The sequence below is a fragment of the Brachyistius frenatus genome, unplaced genomic scaffold (genome assembly GCF_029030835.1).
Source record: "Brachyistius frenatus isolate BFR_SWC_R1_liver_20210118 unplaced genomic scaffold, ASM2903083v1 Contig_1, whole genome shotgun sequence".
Taxonomy (NCBI): Eukaryota; Metazoa; Chordata; class Actinopteri; family Embiotocidae; genus Brachyistius; species Brachyistius frenatus.
The window spans coordinates 11,955,995-11,972,361 of record NW_027210600.1 but is presented as its reverse complement, the minus strand read 5'-3'; the positions used below and the strand labels follow the sequence as shown (position 1 = coordinate 11,972,361).

The window sequence follows — 16,367 nt, the reverse complement described above, 5'->3', positions numbered from 1 at the left end:
ATCTTTTTGTATTCATTGTGTTCATCTGAATGTTTGCAAACAGGAAAAAATGTTACAGGAAAATGCATTGCGATAATCGTTATTCCTGCAGGAATTGCTTTAGAGAAGCAGCTGCATGAATTAATGGATCAATCTTTATTTCGAATTATAGTGACAATTCCAAATGTGAATAAAATGATACAGAAGGTCTCTGAGACGTGTCCACTTGATCAAATGACAGCTATGGAAACCCTGGCATCTTCAATTAAGCAATTCATTTATAGAAATGGTTGGAATTTGAATGCATCCTGCCGATTATAAAACTTGAAGTCTGCATTCAGCACAGCATAACACCAGGTTTTACCCCAGTTAAGAACGTTTTTTTTGTTGTTGCAGAAATCAGAACCATTTTTGTACAACTAGTGAAAATATTCTAACACAACATGAGATGTCATCTCATCCCTTTCACAACGAACCTTGTTATATAAAGGTAATAAAATGCGAATCTATTTTTATTGCAACATTTTTTCAAAGACTTTTAGTCTTCTCTTCGAAGCAAACAGTTCAGTTAACATTCAGATCTTCATATCAAAACATCCATGTGTATCTTTGAGGGCTAGCCGATAGGATGAATGTTTTTCCATTCTCATTCGAATTTAAAAATGTTTTTGAAACCTGTATCGTTTGCATCCATATTTAAATTTTGTGAAAGACTTCTTACTGCCGTCCTGTTGCAGGTGCACTGCAACACCTCTTGGTACATAATTATTCCCACTGGTGATCTGTTGGCAGGCATTGTGATTATACAGTATACTGAACATGCATCGAGATGTGCATGCTGGCAGAGCACGTGATAAAACAACAAGCCAATCATTGAAATATTGCTAGACAGCACTCTTAATGGTAGTGCCAGTGGTAACTGTTCAGGGGTCAGTTACCATGTGATAACATGATATCATAAGATGCTTGTTTTTCAACAAAATATGCACCGTGCATAGGTTTTAGGCATTTTGCATCAAAAATAATGGCATGAATACCAATACTTTTTATTTATCATTTAACTTTATAAAACATGCTGTAAAGAGAAAAGAACATAAATCAATATTTGGTGTCTCTTTGCCTTTCAAAACACATCCAATTCTACAAGATTTAGTTGTGTACAGTTTTTCAAGGTTATTGACAGGTATGTTGTTCCATAAATCTGCATGTCTTTTGCAGATTTAGGCTAAATCCTGTCTCTTAATGTAATCCCAAACTGTCTGGATGATGTAGAGATCAGAGCTCAGTGGGGGCCACACCATCATTTACAGGTCTCTGCTCTTCTGGGCACTGATTCCAGCTATATGTTTGGTGTTGTTGTTATGCTGCACACAAGATCGCACACTTCCTTGATGGTATACCAAATCAGTACTAATTATCTCAGGGGCATGTGGTACAACTACTGGCATTTGAACATAATTTATTTTTACTTTGTTTGATTTTTTTTTTTTTTTTAAATTGTTTTCGCGGGCCCACTGTTATTGCCAGGTTGTTACAATCAGATGAAACAACTCCATTGTGGAGGCCCCCTTGTCCTGCTGTCAACATTATGCAAGTCTCTGCGAAAATAAAGATAGATACTTCAAATGCTTTCTCACTTCGGATTTTTATCTGTTTTGAGACATCTAAATAATCTATGCACAACATATTGACTCACATTATCAACACATCTTCCTCTGTCTGGAGTTTGTTTTTCTTGATAAACAGTCAGTCGTTAGTAGAGCTCACGTACTAAATAAATCAACAACAACCAAACATCTCTCCCAATGAATGAAAAATTAACAGGAAGCCATGATCACTTTGAAATTTACTTTTTTTTTTCTCAATCATTGCATTATGCACTGATGCATTCAATTATGAATTTTAATCCCACTAAATTAGGGAAGAATATCAATAAAAGTACAAATAATACCAGTAAAGGTAGCGATAAGTATTGATTCTGATAAGCAGTATCAATCCTGGCAACAGCCAAAAATATCTCTTGTGATAGATCTGAAATAAAGGAAAGTGTAACATTTTTTTTTTTGCAAAAGTATCGTAAGTATAAACAAAAAAGCAATGTATTGTGTCATGGTAGGATCGTGTTACTGATCTTCCCTTTACAGACAGATCACCCTATTAAGCAGCAACGTGCTGGAAATACAGAGTTCATTACATGAAGAATTAAAGAGTTTATTGTTTTATGTACAGTGCTTCCCTTCTATTCAACAGCGGAAGAATGTGACAACAAGACAAGGTCAAAACCTTGAATTTGGCTGGGCCGTGTGTTTCATTTGGCGGGGAGAAGCTATTTACTGGCTGGTCTACACCCCTACCCTTACCTATGGGCATTAACTTCTGGTAATGACCGAAAGAATACGATCTGATGAGATGCAATTCTGCACTATGAGACTAGTTCAGCGCCTCACTAATTTGAATACCGAAGAGTTTGATGGTGTTCACCATCTCCACCTGTGTGCAGTGGTTATGTGCAGCTCATTACTGGCTTACGCACATCTACTTAGTGTTGTTGGTGTTGAAGGAGAGATTGTTTTCCTGGAAACGGGTCACCAGGTTTGTCACCTTCCTTCTGTACGCTGTTTGAGCCACCACAGTGACAAGTCCAAAGATTGTAGTGTCATCTGCGGATTCGATGACACTGGTGTTGTTCTGCGGGGCAACACAGGCGTTCGTGAATAGACTGGAGAGACGAGGGTGTAAGACACAACCCTGGGTGGCCCCAGTGCTCATGGTATGTATGCTGGATGTGTGATTGCTGATCGTGACTGACTGAGGTCTATTGGTTAAGGAGCCCAGGATCCAGGAGCAGTGCGTTTTTGTAGGTCCAAGTGTTTTGAGTGTTATTATTAAGTTTTGATGGAATGACTGTGAAATGTTGAGCGGTAGTCAATGAATTGCATTCTTACATAAATGTCCGCAAGCTCTTAATGTGAAAGGACTGAAGAACTTTTCACCAAACTGGAGAGTCTAAAACAGTGGTCTCCAACCTTTTTTCCTCTGAGACATAATTTGACAAAATGAAAGATACACTGCTACCTGGTAGCTCACAAGCTATTGGTTGGAGACCCCTGGTATAAAGTGTCTGATATGTTCTTCTATGGATCAAGACTAACCTTTCAAAACACTTCATCACAACTACGGTCAGTGCATCTGGCCAGTAATCAATGGAACAGGTCACTGCACTCTTTTAGAAGGTTGGGGATGGAGGTGGTCGTAAAGCAGGTGTGTACAGTAACTTGTGCCAGGAACAGGTTGAATATGAGTGCAAAAACATCAGCCAGCTCTGATGTGCTCTGAGGGCAAAGTCTAGGATGTCATCTCGGCCAGTCGCTTTCCGTGGGTTTACTCCAGACAGAGTCTTATTCACCTCAGTCAATGAGAATTGATGCAATAGGAACGGCGTGCTCTGTGCACTCTCAATCACCATGGCCTTTCTTCTTGGCCCATCGTTCAGTGCATCAAAGCTGCCATAGAAATCCTTCAGTTGTTCTGGCAGTGGGTGACTGATTATTTACACTCTACTCTTGTTCTGCTAGTCAGTGTTGTGTTGTAGGCCTTTCCAAATTAACTAGATGTTTGCTTTTACAGTTTCCAGCTGAATTGTCTCAGCTCCCTGAATGGATCTACGCAGGCTGGCTTTGTTTTCCTCAGTGTTGCCTGAAACATATTTTAGTTGGGGTTAGACAGACTAGTGTTTTCACTGCAAGTGCTGATGTGGCTGGTTACACCCTCAATATATTCCTTGATGCCATTGTGCGGTCTCAACGGTAGATTGAGTGTGGATGTAGCTGTATAGCCGAGGCAGGCATGTTGTCTGAAAGCCAGCTCATTTCTTACATAACAGATTTACTGAGTTTATTGTAAAAAAATGTTTTTATCTCGCCCAAATATCATACTATATCTAATATGTAACATAGTTCTGGATTATGGTTATAGATTGTTTACTTTGATGTGTACATGTTAAGTGTTTGATAACAACATTACTGTTTCCCAGTGTATTTGACACTAAAAGTCATCTTGTTCTCAGTTTTGCCAGTCATACAATGAATCTCTGCAAACTAAATAAAGCTGTAAGACATATTTTTAGAATGAAAACAAAATTCATGGGCACATCCTATTTTACAACAGGCTTAGCAGTGCATTTCCCTCATACCCATCTAGATTAATGCTTATGTCATCCTGTACTTTCTCAGCTCTATTTTCACTCCTCCTTCTCTCTCACTCACATAATTGGTTCGACGGCTTTTGAGGCTGCAGCTGACAGAATCTATTTCAAATCCAAATCCGCATTTAAATCATTTTATCTCTACATCTAACTTAATTTTCACTACCAAACAATGATTTTCTTACCCTAGTAATGTTTCTGCAGAGGCTGTTTATCTTTATCGCTTTGCTAGGTTACCATTGCTATCTGTCAATGTTATCGCAATCGTTCCTTCTTATTTTCCCCTTTTCTCTTTTTTACTGGGGCATTTCAAATAGTACTTTTGCTTGAAATACCCATCCATTTTAGGAGAGAAAAAAAAGGTTTTACTCAGCTACATTACTTGACAGCTATAGTTACAAGGTACAATTAAAAAAATGTTGTCAGTGTAGACATGGACATCCAAGTACTATTTTAAAATAAAAAGTTGTGGTATTGCTATGCAATGTTTCCTTCCGTTAAAACAGTGCCAAAGGCAATATGGAGCTCACATCCAAGTTATCTTTAGTGAACCTAATATGTTAACCCACGTTTCATGTTTTTCAGGCAGTAGTTTTCTTTATGGTTTCGTTAATGAATGTCATCTTTTTATCAGGGTTCTCGTCACCGTAGATGTCTGAAAACACTCCACAGCCTTTTGACACCTGCTTGTGCTTAATTTGGCGCTTCACCAGCAATCCTATTTCCCATTTATTTCATCTATCAATTTAACGAATGAGTTGTAAAGGTCCTATTTTTGAGATGCTATTGTGTCTTTACAGACCTATATGAGCACAAAGCATTCTCATCCTTGGGTCCTTGAAAGTCTCTTGATCAGAACATTGTAAAGGACAGGATGTCAGGAATTTGTGAATTTTTAATAGGGTCTGGTAAATCCAACCTACAGAGCAATTCAATGTCACTGCACTGATGAGGCTACTTATACTTGTGAATATAAATGACATCACTTCTGCAGCGGGAAAAATGGTATTTCCATATTGTGTGTACATACAGTAATGCAACTAACAGAGTAGAGCAGAGTACAGTACAGTGTAACACCAAAGACCGAGCATCTTTAGATTGCATTTCTTGAGCCGAGTAGAGTTAATAAGAAAAGTTACCAGCGGAGGGCAAAGGGAAGCCTCAGAGCAGAAAGAAGAAGACAGATTAAGTGAGAAGTGGTGAGAGAAGAAAGACAGGGAATCAAAGTGAGGGAAGCGTGCTTCCGTTAGGATGTAAGCATTGCTCTCGGGCACCAGTCTGTGTGCGTACCCTGCAGATACCCTGTGCTGTCTAATCTTATTTATATGCCCACTCTACTTCCTCAGTTACAGTACGTGAGACATTTCTCACTGCTGGCCTGATGGCTGCTGCTTGCTTATATGAACAAAAACCTGTGCTCTCTCCCTGCTGCCTTAAATAAATCGTATTCTTTCAATGCTGTCCTCTGTGACCTGTGCCTGATTGAAATAGATAATGTCCTTCTGACAGGTAAATTGGAAGTCACGTTCATTGATCAAAAAAATAGATTCAGTGTCTTTGCACGCAAGGAATGTTCAACAAAGTGGATACCTGCCGAATGCTAAAACATAAACCCGGTCCCCATTTTAATGAAGTGTGAATACCATAGTCCCTGCAGTGTTTGTACTGCGCTTACTTTGCTGTTAAGCCTTACTGGAGAGTTTCAAGTGATCTTATTTTATTTTATGATTCTAATTATGAGACTAATAGACCTTTGAGCATTTTTACAGTGTTTGTATGTACTTTGGATCACTATAATGTAACACAGATCTCTTCCACCTTTTCACAGGCACCAAGTGCTAACCAACAGAGACGTCACCCATTGGTCTGTGAACTCCTGTTCAGCATTTCAGCCATCACCATTTTGCTATTTTCGAGCCAGAAGTGACCATATTTGGACGAGCTGGGGAACAGCGAGCGGTGGATCTGACCCAATCTGATTGTAAACCCATCTATAGCGGAAACCTGACTGCACCGCAGTCCTGTCAATCAAATAGACACGCCCCCAAACATGCCACTTTTAGAGGCTCTATATGTAATTAACGATGGGATTATTTTCAGACAGACCACCAGAAAACTAGTGACACCACAATGACTCGTGTAAAAATATTTATTGACTTTGTGTCCAATGAGAGAAGATTTCATTAAATGTGTTTGCATTAAGGCTTTGCATTTGTGTGATTGTTCTTATATAGTGAAACCTTTTTAGTGTCACACAACCACAGAGATATGATACATCATGAAATAGTAGTTTATGAGTAAGGTAGAGTAAAGACCTCATTATCAGAGAACAGGATTCCACTTGTCTGGTTCAAGACCTCAGAGTCACTGCCAACATCTCAAATCTTAACTAAACTATTTCAAGTTTCTCTCATGAATAGCTGTTCTCTTGGCTGGGTAACAGCCAGGCAGCTTCTCAGGAATAAAATTGAGAATATTAACAAACTGCGAGTCCAGCTGCGAGTCCAGAGTCAAAATGAAATAGTAAGTTGTTAAATGTTTTAACCACGAAAATATTACCTCAATCATCTTGACTCTACTCTAAAACCGCTAATTCAGCTACTAATGAGAATGAGTTCATTCAAACATTGGTCCCAGTAATTGGTCTGGGCAAAATATTTAATGATACTTTGTTGAATATCAGCTTCATCAAAGAACAGGCTAAAACCAGAATAAATAAGGACTTTGATCTGAGTATTAAGATGAGAAGTAAATCAGTTATATCTTCTGATCATTTTTTCAATGTGAAGCAAAGCGACGTGCTTAGTTTTGACGATTTTGAGCAAACAAAAGCCTGAGCCAGAAAGAAAAACTCTTGGATAGGGGAAGCCTCAGCAATTGGCCTACTGCCCGGTCTGGTGTCGTTATTCTGTGTGATTAGTTCATGGCACTGAGCCCAGAATAGAAGCTTTAAACAGAAACTTCAGACACCAGTTTCAGTAAGTTTCTACATGTATGCCAATGCAAACTGAGAATTACAAAGTAAATGGGGCTAGAAACAAGCCAACATTGTCACAGCACACACCACTTTTGTGGTTCATTATGTTTAATAATTTGAGGTGCGCCAATAATTAACCATCCTTCTCACTTTTTTGACTCTTAAATTTGTGCCTTTTGTTTTAGTCATGTCCTGTCAGTAGTGTTGCAATACTTTGTATTATTATCCTCTCTGCTCAGAAGTTTCTGTGTCCTGTGAAGTGTAAATGAGAACAGCAGCCAAGCCGGTGGGAAGAAAACTCGGACATAAACTCAGAAAATGACTGGGGTGCGACAAGAAGCTTTAACTTCAAAGTGGTATTTACAGTCACAAATAGAAACTCAAGTAGCCTACTGGGTGTTCTTCAGATCCTTTTTAAAAACCTTGCCGTAAACAAAGCGTGAAAGCAATGACAAAAAAAAGGAGTCAAGCGGACCATTATAGACGAAATTATGTGAAAATTGTTGCACCAGTTGCATCATATTGCTACTAGATGTGTAATAAAAGTTTGAATGTGCTGACTTCAACGGCTGTAACTTTTTTTGAGCATCTTGTGTTTATGCATTGGACATCAAAGCTGCCAGTATCCTGGTGAACTGAAGAGCCCAGCAGAGTCATAAAATGTTAAATTCAATCTGACATGTAGTGCAATGCACTTTTCAGTTTAATGTTATGCTCACCAGCATAAATGTACAAATGTACATAAAGGAGTCCATAAAGGTGCCCAGGAATGCATTTATATGCACTGACTGAACATAATATAACTGTTAATCACAGTTACAACAGTGACATACATGATGTGTTTATACTTTATTTCAGTGCTCACTTAAGATCCAGTTCAAATAGGATTGCCACACTATTTTAATGAGTTTTGATTTAGTGTAACTGACAGACTGGTGAAATGGTTGCAAAGATGTGGCTGGATCATTTTATCAGAGAAAGAAAGGCAGCAGATTTTTGTACTGAAGGTTTAAATCCCATCTTGTAAGACCACTGCTGCGATAGCGAGTCACTGTAGCATGCAGGCAGTCTACCCTCAGTCCGGTGTAAACACTGAAATCTGTGACCCATCAGATTCTATAACCAAGTGTTGGTTAGGTTTAGACACAAATAGAAATAATATCAGGGCAGGATGTGATGGGTGTCAGATTTCAGTGACCCACTGTCTGTCAGAGTTTTAGCAGTGGATTAGACATATTCTTGCCCTGCCGTTGGGTTTCTGCAACTGATGATTGTAAAGTTAGACTGTACGGACCCAGTATTGGATAGACAAACATGGCGAGGATGGTCAGGAGCAGGTCGTCCACTACGACAGGTCGAAGTCCTACAAACCGTTGATGTCTACTGATGCTTCAAGTGGGCTCCCGGCTTCTCTTCCTCATTCCCCCTCACTGCAGGAAGAGGGGTCGTCGGATGGGAACTCTGGGACTGAGGAGCCACTGGTTGCAGGTGTCACAGGGACTGTTTGTGTTTCGGGCACCAGTGAGCAACAAATAACTGCGTCTCATTCTGGAAGGACTGTCAGACAGCCGGTTCATTTTAAGGACTTTGTTACTTATTAATGGCCAAGTTGTTGGTTGCAATGACTGCTTGTGTGTTAGTAAATGTGATGATGCAAATGTACATGTTTATCAAGGTAGGATCACTGTTTTGTGGTATGTCTAATGTGAGGGTGTATCAGTAGGATCTGGTGTACTCGGGGAATAGTGGGGCATACTTTGAGACTGCGTGGTTATATTATGGTGATATGTATTGTGTTGTTTACAGTTAAGATTTTTGTGTTCTTATAGCAGATTACTGCTTTTGTTAATATACAGTCTTTGTTTATTTGCACTCACATTATTATTGTTTAGAAACCAGGGCATTCCTTTTTGAAAGGGGGGGGGGAGTAGTGGAGAAGGGGGGAGGGGGGGTATTTCTATTTAATGTCCTGTGCTGTTATTGTGAAGTCAAGCTCTGCCTGAACGCACTGTATAATTATGACCTTTTATTGTGAAATGTAGAAAATGGAAGTGTGCTGAGTGTGCATGACTGAATGTGGTTGACAGTGTGGACAACGTTAATAATGCGGTTGCTGGAAGAGTTCATGAACGATGCCTCCGTATTGTTAATTTATAAATATTAAAAAAGTATAGGCGCAGTTATAACCCTTGGCTATGTCTTTGCAACACAATACATAGATGTCTGACAAAACATTAACACTGCCATTTCTACACATTCTGTGAATAATTTTTTGACATTTTAAACTAAATATCTTACAGATTGCCCTTGAAAAGATAAAGTCTGGCTCTTTTTTTTGGTAATATACAAAATATTGAAAAAAGCAGGGTCTTGCAGGAAAACTGGAAATCAGCAAAAAGCCTGGTAAACTCAGCAGGACGTGTCTTATGGATCATCATAAAAAAGATTTAAAACACACACACACACACACACACACACACACACACACACACACACACACACACACACACACACACACACACACACACACACACACACACACACACAACCCCTTAATGACAGCAAGTCAAGAACCATTTCTCCATCATGTTTGTATAGGCACGTTTCTTTGTCAACATTTAAGAGACAACTTTTGCTCCACAGTCTGTAACCTCTTTGATGGTTTAATTTTACTGTGTGCACTTAAGTGTTTTAGAGTGAACAAAAGTGTGGATTTTACAAACCAACTATCTTTGATATATCTTGCTTTTTGCCTAGTTATCCTCTACACTTGCATGGTCACCCCTTTACTCCTTATGTTGACTTCAGTGTCCAAATAAATCCAAGCTCAACTCTCAATCAAATCTGAGCTCTTTTGTGCACGAGAGCCTTGCAATTTAAGCACCAGGTCCTAAACAAGCACTCCCAAACAGTTCCATGCATACTCCTCAGATTAAAGATCAGGCTTGACACTTTAATATAGTATCCTTTATTTTATTTCAAATTGTATGTGTTGAAACAAAGACTCTAGAGAGTAAAGAATTGTGTAACTGTCCAGATGCGTATAGTCTGAATTGCAGATCAGTTTTTAGTTCAATTTAGCTCAAAGACTGGAAGCAGAATAAACGGTTAGTGCCAACTCATATTACATCATCCCAGGATAGAAACATTGTAATGTTGTAAAATAAGCCTCTATGGACGGAGCAACTGAGCAAAATTAATCTGCTGAACAAAACTGTTTGATGGAGTCAGAAACTCCATAAATGGATCTTGAACTAAGATTGTTTTGCCAAAGGGCAAAGCAGTTAGGTTCTGTCATTGGTGAAATAACACTGTACACCTTCTTGCAGTAGCTTATTTAAATGCTGCACTGTAGCAGATAAACTAACAGCAACTAAGCGTTCCTTAAACTGAATAAGTCTAGAGCGAGTTTGATGAATTAATGTGCAGTGGAAGCAGTATAAACTTGAATTATTATCATGCTGTGCAACCACTATCCACATAGACCAGCTAAGATTCAGCATTATAGGCATACCGAGAGCTGTCTGGCTATAAAGTATTTTTTCCTACATAGTCTTAATCATATGGAAGGTTTGCATCATTAAACAGGCGGATCAGAAAGAATAAGCTACAGTGCACCCACTTCTCGTCATTAACAGGTTAAACAGTGCTGTAGCCAAACAGGTGACCCTGCATTGTGAGCATTTGACCTGTCCTGGATATAATCCTTAAATAGCCTGACCTCCCTTTCTACCCACAATCCCTCTGTCTTACATTTTACCACATCCTCTTATTCCCTGGTGACCCCAGAACTGATCTATGAGAGCAGGAGGCATTATCTGACTATCCTGGACTTCCACAGTAGTGACACTGCTTTTCTCTGCAGACGAGTGAGCTCACTGGCTTCAACTGTCCAAGAAAAAAAAACAGATAAGCACAACACTTTACTGACCTAACTGCATGTCTATCTTGTAGGGTTCGATTGCTTTCTTTATTTCATCAAATAAAGTAAAGAATTTTATTCCCAAGAAAATATTCCAAACGTTTTTAATATCTCACACAGGCAGTGAGAGGTTATAATACAGGTTGTATAATAGATTGAATCTACTGATTTATACACTTGAATGTTACAACAGTCATTTGTTATTCTTTACCAGCTTCCATGTTATTGCTCAAGATTACAGCCAGCAAATTATGTTATAATTATTTTAATAATAATGGGGCACTTCCGTAACAATTACAAGGCACGATAATTTAATTACAGGGAGCTAAAAAGGCATGCCTTTATCCAGTAATTATAAGAATCTCTTAATCTGAAAATAGTGGAACCAAAATTACTTCATAATTCCCTAATGAACACACATTGCCAGTAATAATATCGATGTGCCCTATCGATATCCTAATTAAGAAAACACAGAGCAATTTTTGGGGATGGTAATCTTGTTATAGAGATAGATAGATAGATAGATAGATAGATAGATAGATAGATAGATAGATAGATAGATAGATAGATAGATAGATAGATAGATAGATAGATAGATAGATAGATAGATAGATAGATAGATAGATAGATAGATAGATAGATAGATAGATAGATACTTTATTAATCCCCAAGGGGAAATTTTTTTCGCTACAGCAGCATTTATAGATACAGGAAAGCAATAAAATAACAGTAAAAAATATTAAATATAAAAATTCACAGTATATACAATAAATAGAATAAAATAAAATATAATAATTAAATTAAATTAAAACTAACTAAACAATAGTGCAAAGTTTTGTTTTGTTGTTTGACTGGAAATATGCAATTATGATGGTATTCTAACATTAACTGCTTTTATACTCTTCATTTGTACAATTGCCATCAAATCTATGACATTTTAAATGGTTAGTGAGCCATCATCAGGTAGATAGAAACTAATAAGTAGGCTGGTTTCTTGATGCCGTTGAGCATTAATCTTGAGCATTAAGCGCCAGCGATGCAGTAATCAGTTTATTAAACCACGCAATAAACTGCAGTGGTAATCTCACAACAAGACCCATTTAATCAGCAAGTTGGCCGTATTGAATCGCTGCTGTTCTACAGCCCTGAAATTTGATTGTTACACTCCCTCAAACAAACAGAAGCACACCTACAAACACACACACATACTGTATGTGCATGAAAATAACATTTAAAACAATACCTTCATTAGTCTTCTAGATACAACTTCTTCATGTTGTCTTGTCTGTTGTGCCCACATTCCCCTCACATTCTTGGACTTTGTTCTAATACCACTTTTAACCTGTGATTTAAAGTAATTTTCCAAATAGAAACCAACTGAAAGTGTCTACTAATAATGGACTCGTAAAACGTATTTGTGGATATTAAATGGCAGTCTTTTGAATTGATTATGCCAATTGTTCACACCTTGTTCACAGATATGTTTATAAGGCAATAGGCAGTTTTAAGTGCAATTAGTGTTTGTTGCCCCTTTCCAGCCTCTGCATCATTCAATCTTTCTAATTCCCATATCAGAAATGAAAAGGGGGAAGTAAAATCTCCAATTGATACCTCGCGGTCAATACTGTCCAAGACTTTGATTTTACCCAGTGATAGCGTTCGTTCTAATTGGTTTTCTACCTGGCACAGTCTTCTTATTTTCCAGGTCAAAATGACTGATGCTGGCAAAGTCAATGACTATCTTGTGAAATTTAATTTGTTGGAAAAGAGCTTTCTTTTGTTTTGTTGTCGAGTGAAGAAGCAAGTCACTGCAAGTGTGAAGCCACTCACTTTCTATGAGCTGGCTGTGTAGGTGGTAGCTTCTATGGCTTTTACTGAGCTGAAAATAAACCTGCTCATTCAGAGTGGCAATTACTATGTCATTATCTTGTCGTTGCAATTATGCCCTCTTTTTTCTCTGCACTTATCATTACGAACGTTTTTCTTGTACCATCTATAAAATAATATTTGATGTGTACACCTTTGACATGGGATATAAATAGGTGAAATAAAATAAGGAAGGATAGAACCCACTTGATAAAAGTATTCCGTAGGCAGCTTTTCTTTTTTATATATATATATATATATATAAAAAAAAAAAAGACTCTCATGGCCACCCTCTCCTGTGTTTTTATTAAAATAAACACATTTCCTAATAAATCAAGGACAGATGAAGAGTTCCTATTCGAAATAAAAAAATTATGTTTGCAATTATAAATTAAATACATATTTATATGCAGTATGCACATGGTTGAAATGTATCTGTTTAAACAGAAAAACACGTTAGATGCTGAACTTTGTTTTAGGATGTTAAATTTGACTTTGAAAAAAAAAAAAAAAGAAGCACAATAGGGACCAGTCTGTCATTTGTTTGATTGGCATATGCAATAACCTGTATCATAGGAAACAGCATTCATGGCATTTTAACACTGACAAGGGAGTTTTCACTTTGGAGACACTGTCAGAAAAGGGGAAAACAGATGATATATTGGAGCCCATCCAGGAAGCCCTCCAGACAATTGACTTTGAGAGAAAAGACGCGACATAAAGGGCTATATAAAGGGCAATTATACGTCAACCAAAAGCCCTGTTGAAACAAAATTCCTCCTATGCATCAATGTTGTTGATACAGCAAGGCATCAAGGTTACTGTGGCGGTGAGTTAAGCCATTACCGATGCAAATCAATCCATAAGGGCAAAAATGATAGGACATCCACCCACTGGAAGGAGAAGACGGGGAGGTTGGTAACAAGCCTCTGTCGACCTCATTAGGTTGTAGGGAAGCTCCAACCTAACAACTGGTATTGTCTCTTGTGACACACACGCAGATATCCCTTGCTACTTTTCCATTACACACCATGATACACAGACCCACAGGCAGGATATGTGCACACCAAAATATCCACAGAGTGTATTGCTGATTCTGCTCTTTCCTGACACACCTTCCCTGCTCATCAGAGGCTTGTAAGCCCCAGGTAAATCAAGTGCTCCTGTATAAGCCCCACTGTACCAGTCTGCAATAACCGTCTTGTTTATAAAAATTGGTAAGGTAAATAAAACAGGGTTTTTTTTTCTGGTTGATCCATGCCTCAGTTTACTGCACAGTCACCTCAGGCGTGTAATAATTCTACCTATCAACGCAGCAACCTCGATGGTGCCGTTGGTCATGGTGGGACTAGAGACATAGTGAAGCAGGCATGTTATTTGCATTTGTAATTTGCAGAGCAATACCAAAGTGTGAATATTGCAAAAAAACTAAGTCATTGATTTTTACAGCAGTAGTATCAATATAAGATGAATAAAAACAACATGTCCTTTTGCAGAAATATCCAGTCTATTTAACTCCTTTCCTGCTGAGCTGTGACCACTCCAAGAATCTATCCTCTCAAGTCCTCACAATCGCTGGGTAAAAATGCTGCATAATTTGGTCACTTTTCTTGTTTTTTAATGAAACTGCAGCCAACTGTGACATTTGCAGCAAAGCTGTATTGCTTTCATTAGTTGTTGACTACAGTACTGAGGGGGAAGGCTCAGTATGATCCAAACAAATGTCAATGATTAATAAGTTAACATTAGAGTAAGCCTTTAATATCAGCCAACGGCTAAAGCATAATATACTTTGTTATATGAAAAACTAACTTAAAAGTACAACGTTCTTATTAATAAAATGTTTTGTTGCCTGTTTCAGTTGCTCTACTCTGTCATGTCAATGCAGTAGCATGTCACATGCCTCACAAGATTTCATAACAAAACATATAAAGAGATGTCAGTCTATAAGTGAAAAATGTGAGCTTTCCTGCCCACAGTGTAACACTTGTCTGTGGCAAGTGTTAGACAAGTCACACCGCAACAACACAGGGTTAACTGTAGTTCTACAGTGAGACCAAAGATGCAACAAGTGCTAGACTATCAAAGGTCACATGGCCGGACAAAGTAATTATAAAAATAGAAACGAAATATGTCTGGCACTCAGCAGACAGAGTAGGTGACTGACTTCAGGAAATCCCAACACAGGCAAGGAAAGAGGCTCTAATCATGGCAGCAGAACAACAGGCCCCAATCACCAGATCCAAAGAGGCAGAGGTGTACCACAGCAGTCAGGACCGAACATGCAGGCAGATGCCCAAGAGACAGTCGAGCATATAGTATCAGGGTGCAGGATGCAAGCTGGGACAAGTGACATGCCTTACCGAGTGGCTACAATAGTTTAGTGGAACATCTGTGCCAAAGATGGGTTAGAAGTCCCCAGGTCCCAATGGGACATCACCGGAGTTAAGATCATGGGGGACTGAAAAACAGCTGCTGGTTAACCAACCCAACATACTGGTGGTTGACAAAGAGCAGAGGAGGGCAGGGGTTGTGATGTATGTGGCATTCCCCACTGTCAGTAACACCAGGAAGAAAGAACATGAAAAGATCGAGAAGTACCAGGAGCAGAAGGAACATCTGGTGCAGATGTGTAAGGTGAAGTCCACAGTGGTCCCAGCGGTAATAGGAGCATAAAGATCTGACCCCCAAATTGGGAGAGTAGCTGGAGCAGATTCCAGGTACAACATCTGAGGTCTCTGTCCAGAGGAGTGCAGTCCAGTGAACAGCTAAGATACTGCAAACCTTCAAAGTCTCAAGCCTCTGGTAGAAGATTCACGCTTGATGAAGACACAACACCCTCTCCAGAGCTACTTCACAATAAATTACATAGTCACTTTCATCGTTATGGCAACAACAACAATAAGCACGTGATTAAAATGAAATGATCGCAGTTTGGTTGGGTTTAGGCCCCAAAACTACTTGCTTAGTTTTAGGCAAACATCGTGGCTAAAATAAGTGTGTTTGTTATGCAAGTTACATACACGGCTTGAGTTAAATAAACTCAACATTGACTAATGCCAGCCTCCTCCCGATGCTGGCTTCATCACTCTTTGTACTACGTCACCTGATCTTCTCTTTTGCTCACATCGTGATTACTGTAGCCGCTAGAGGTCACCAACGTAACCATTGTTCATTTTAACCTCCTACGACAATCAACCAGCGTTGTAGATTTCTAGTGAGGTCAGGCTGAACCAAACAATATCCAAATGCTCGATGCTTGATCACCTCTGTTACCTTTGTTTCTCTGCTCTTTCACACTAGGTTGGTTGCTGGTTTGAGCTTGTCAGCTGCAAATAGCTGTCTATGTTGGGGTTTTTTTGCACTAAGGGTTGGTGAGAGCCATTGGCAAGCAACCAAACAGTCTATACCAGAGAATC

General features: G+C 38.8%; 1 protein-coding gene across 1 annotated transcript in view; it reads right to left on the bottom strand.

Moving 5' to 3' along the window:
* The window catches only part of drd2a (dopamine receptor D2a), a 38,775-nt gene that overhangs the window by 17,541 nt on the left and 4,867 nt on the right, over positions 1–16,367 (bottom strand). The window lies entirely within an intron of this gene.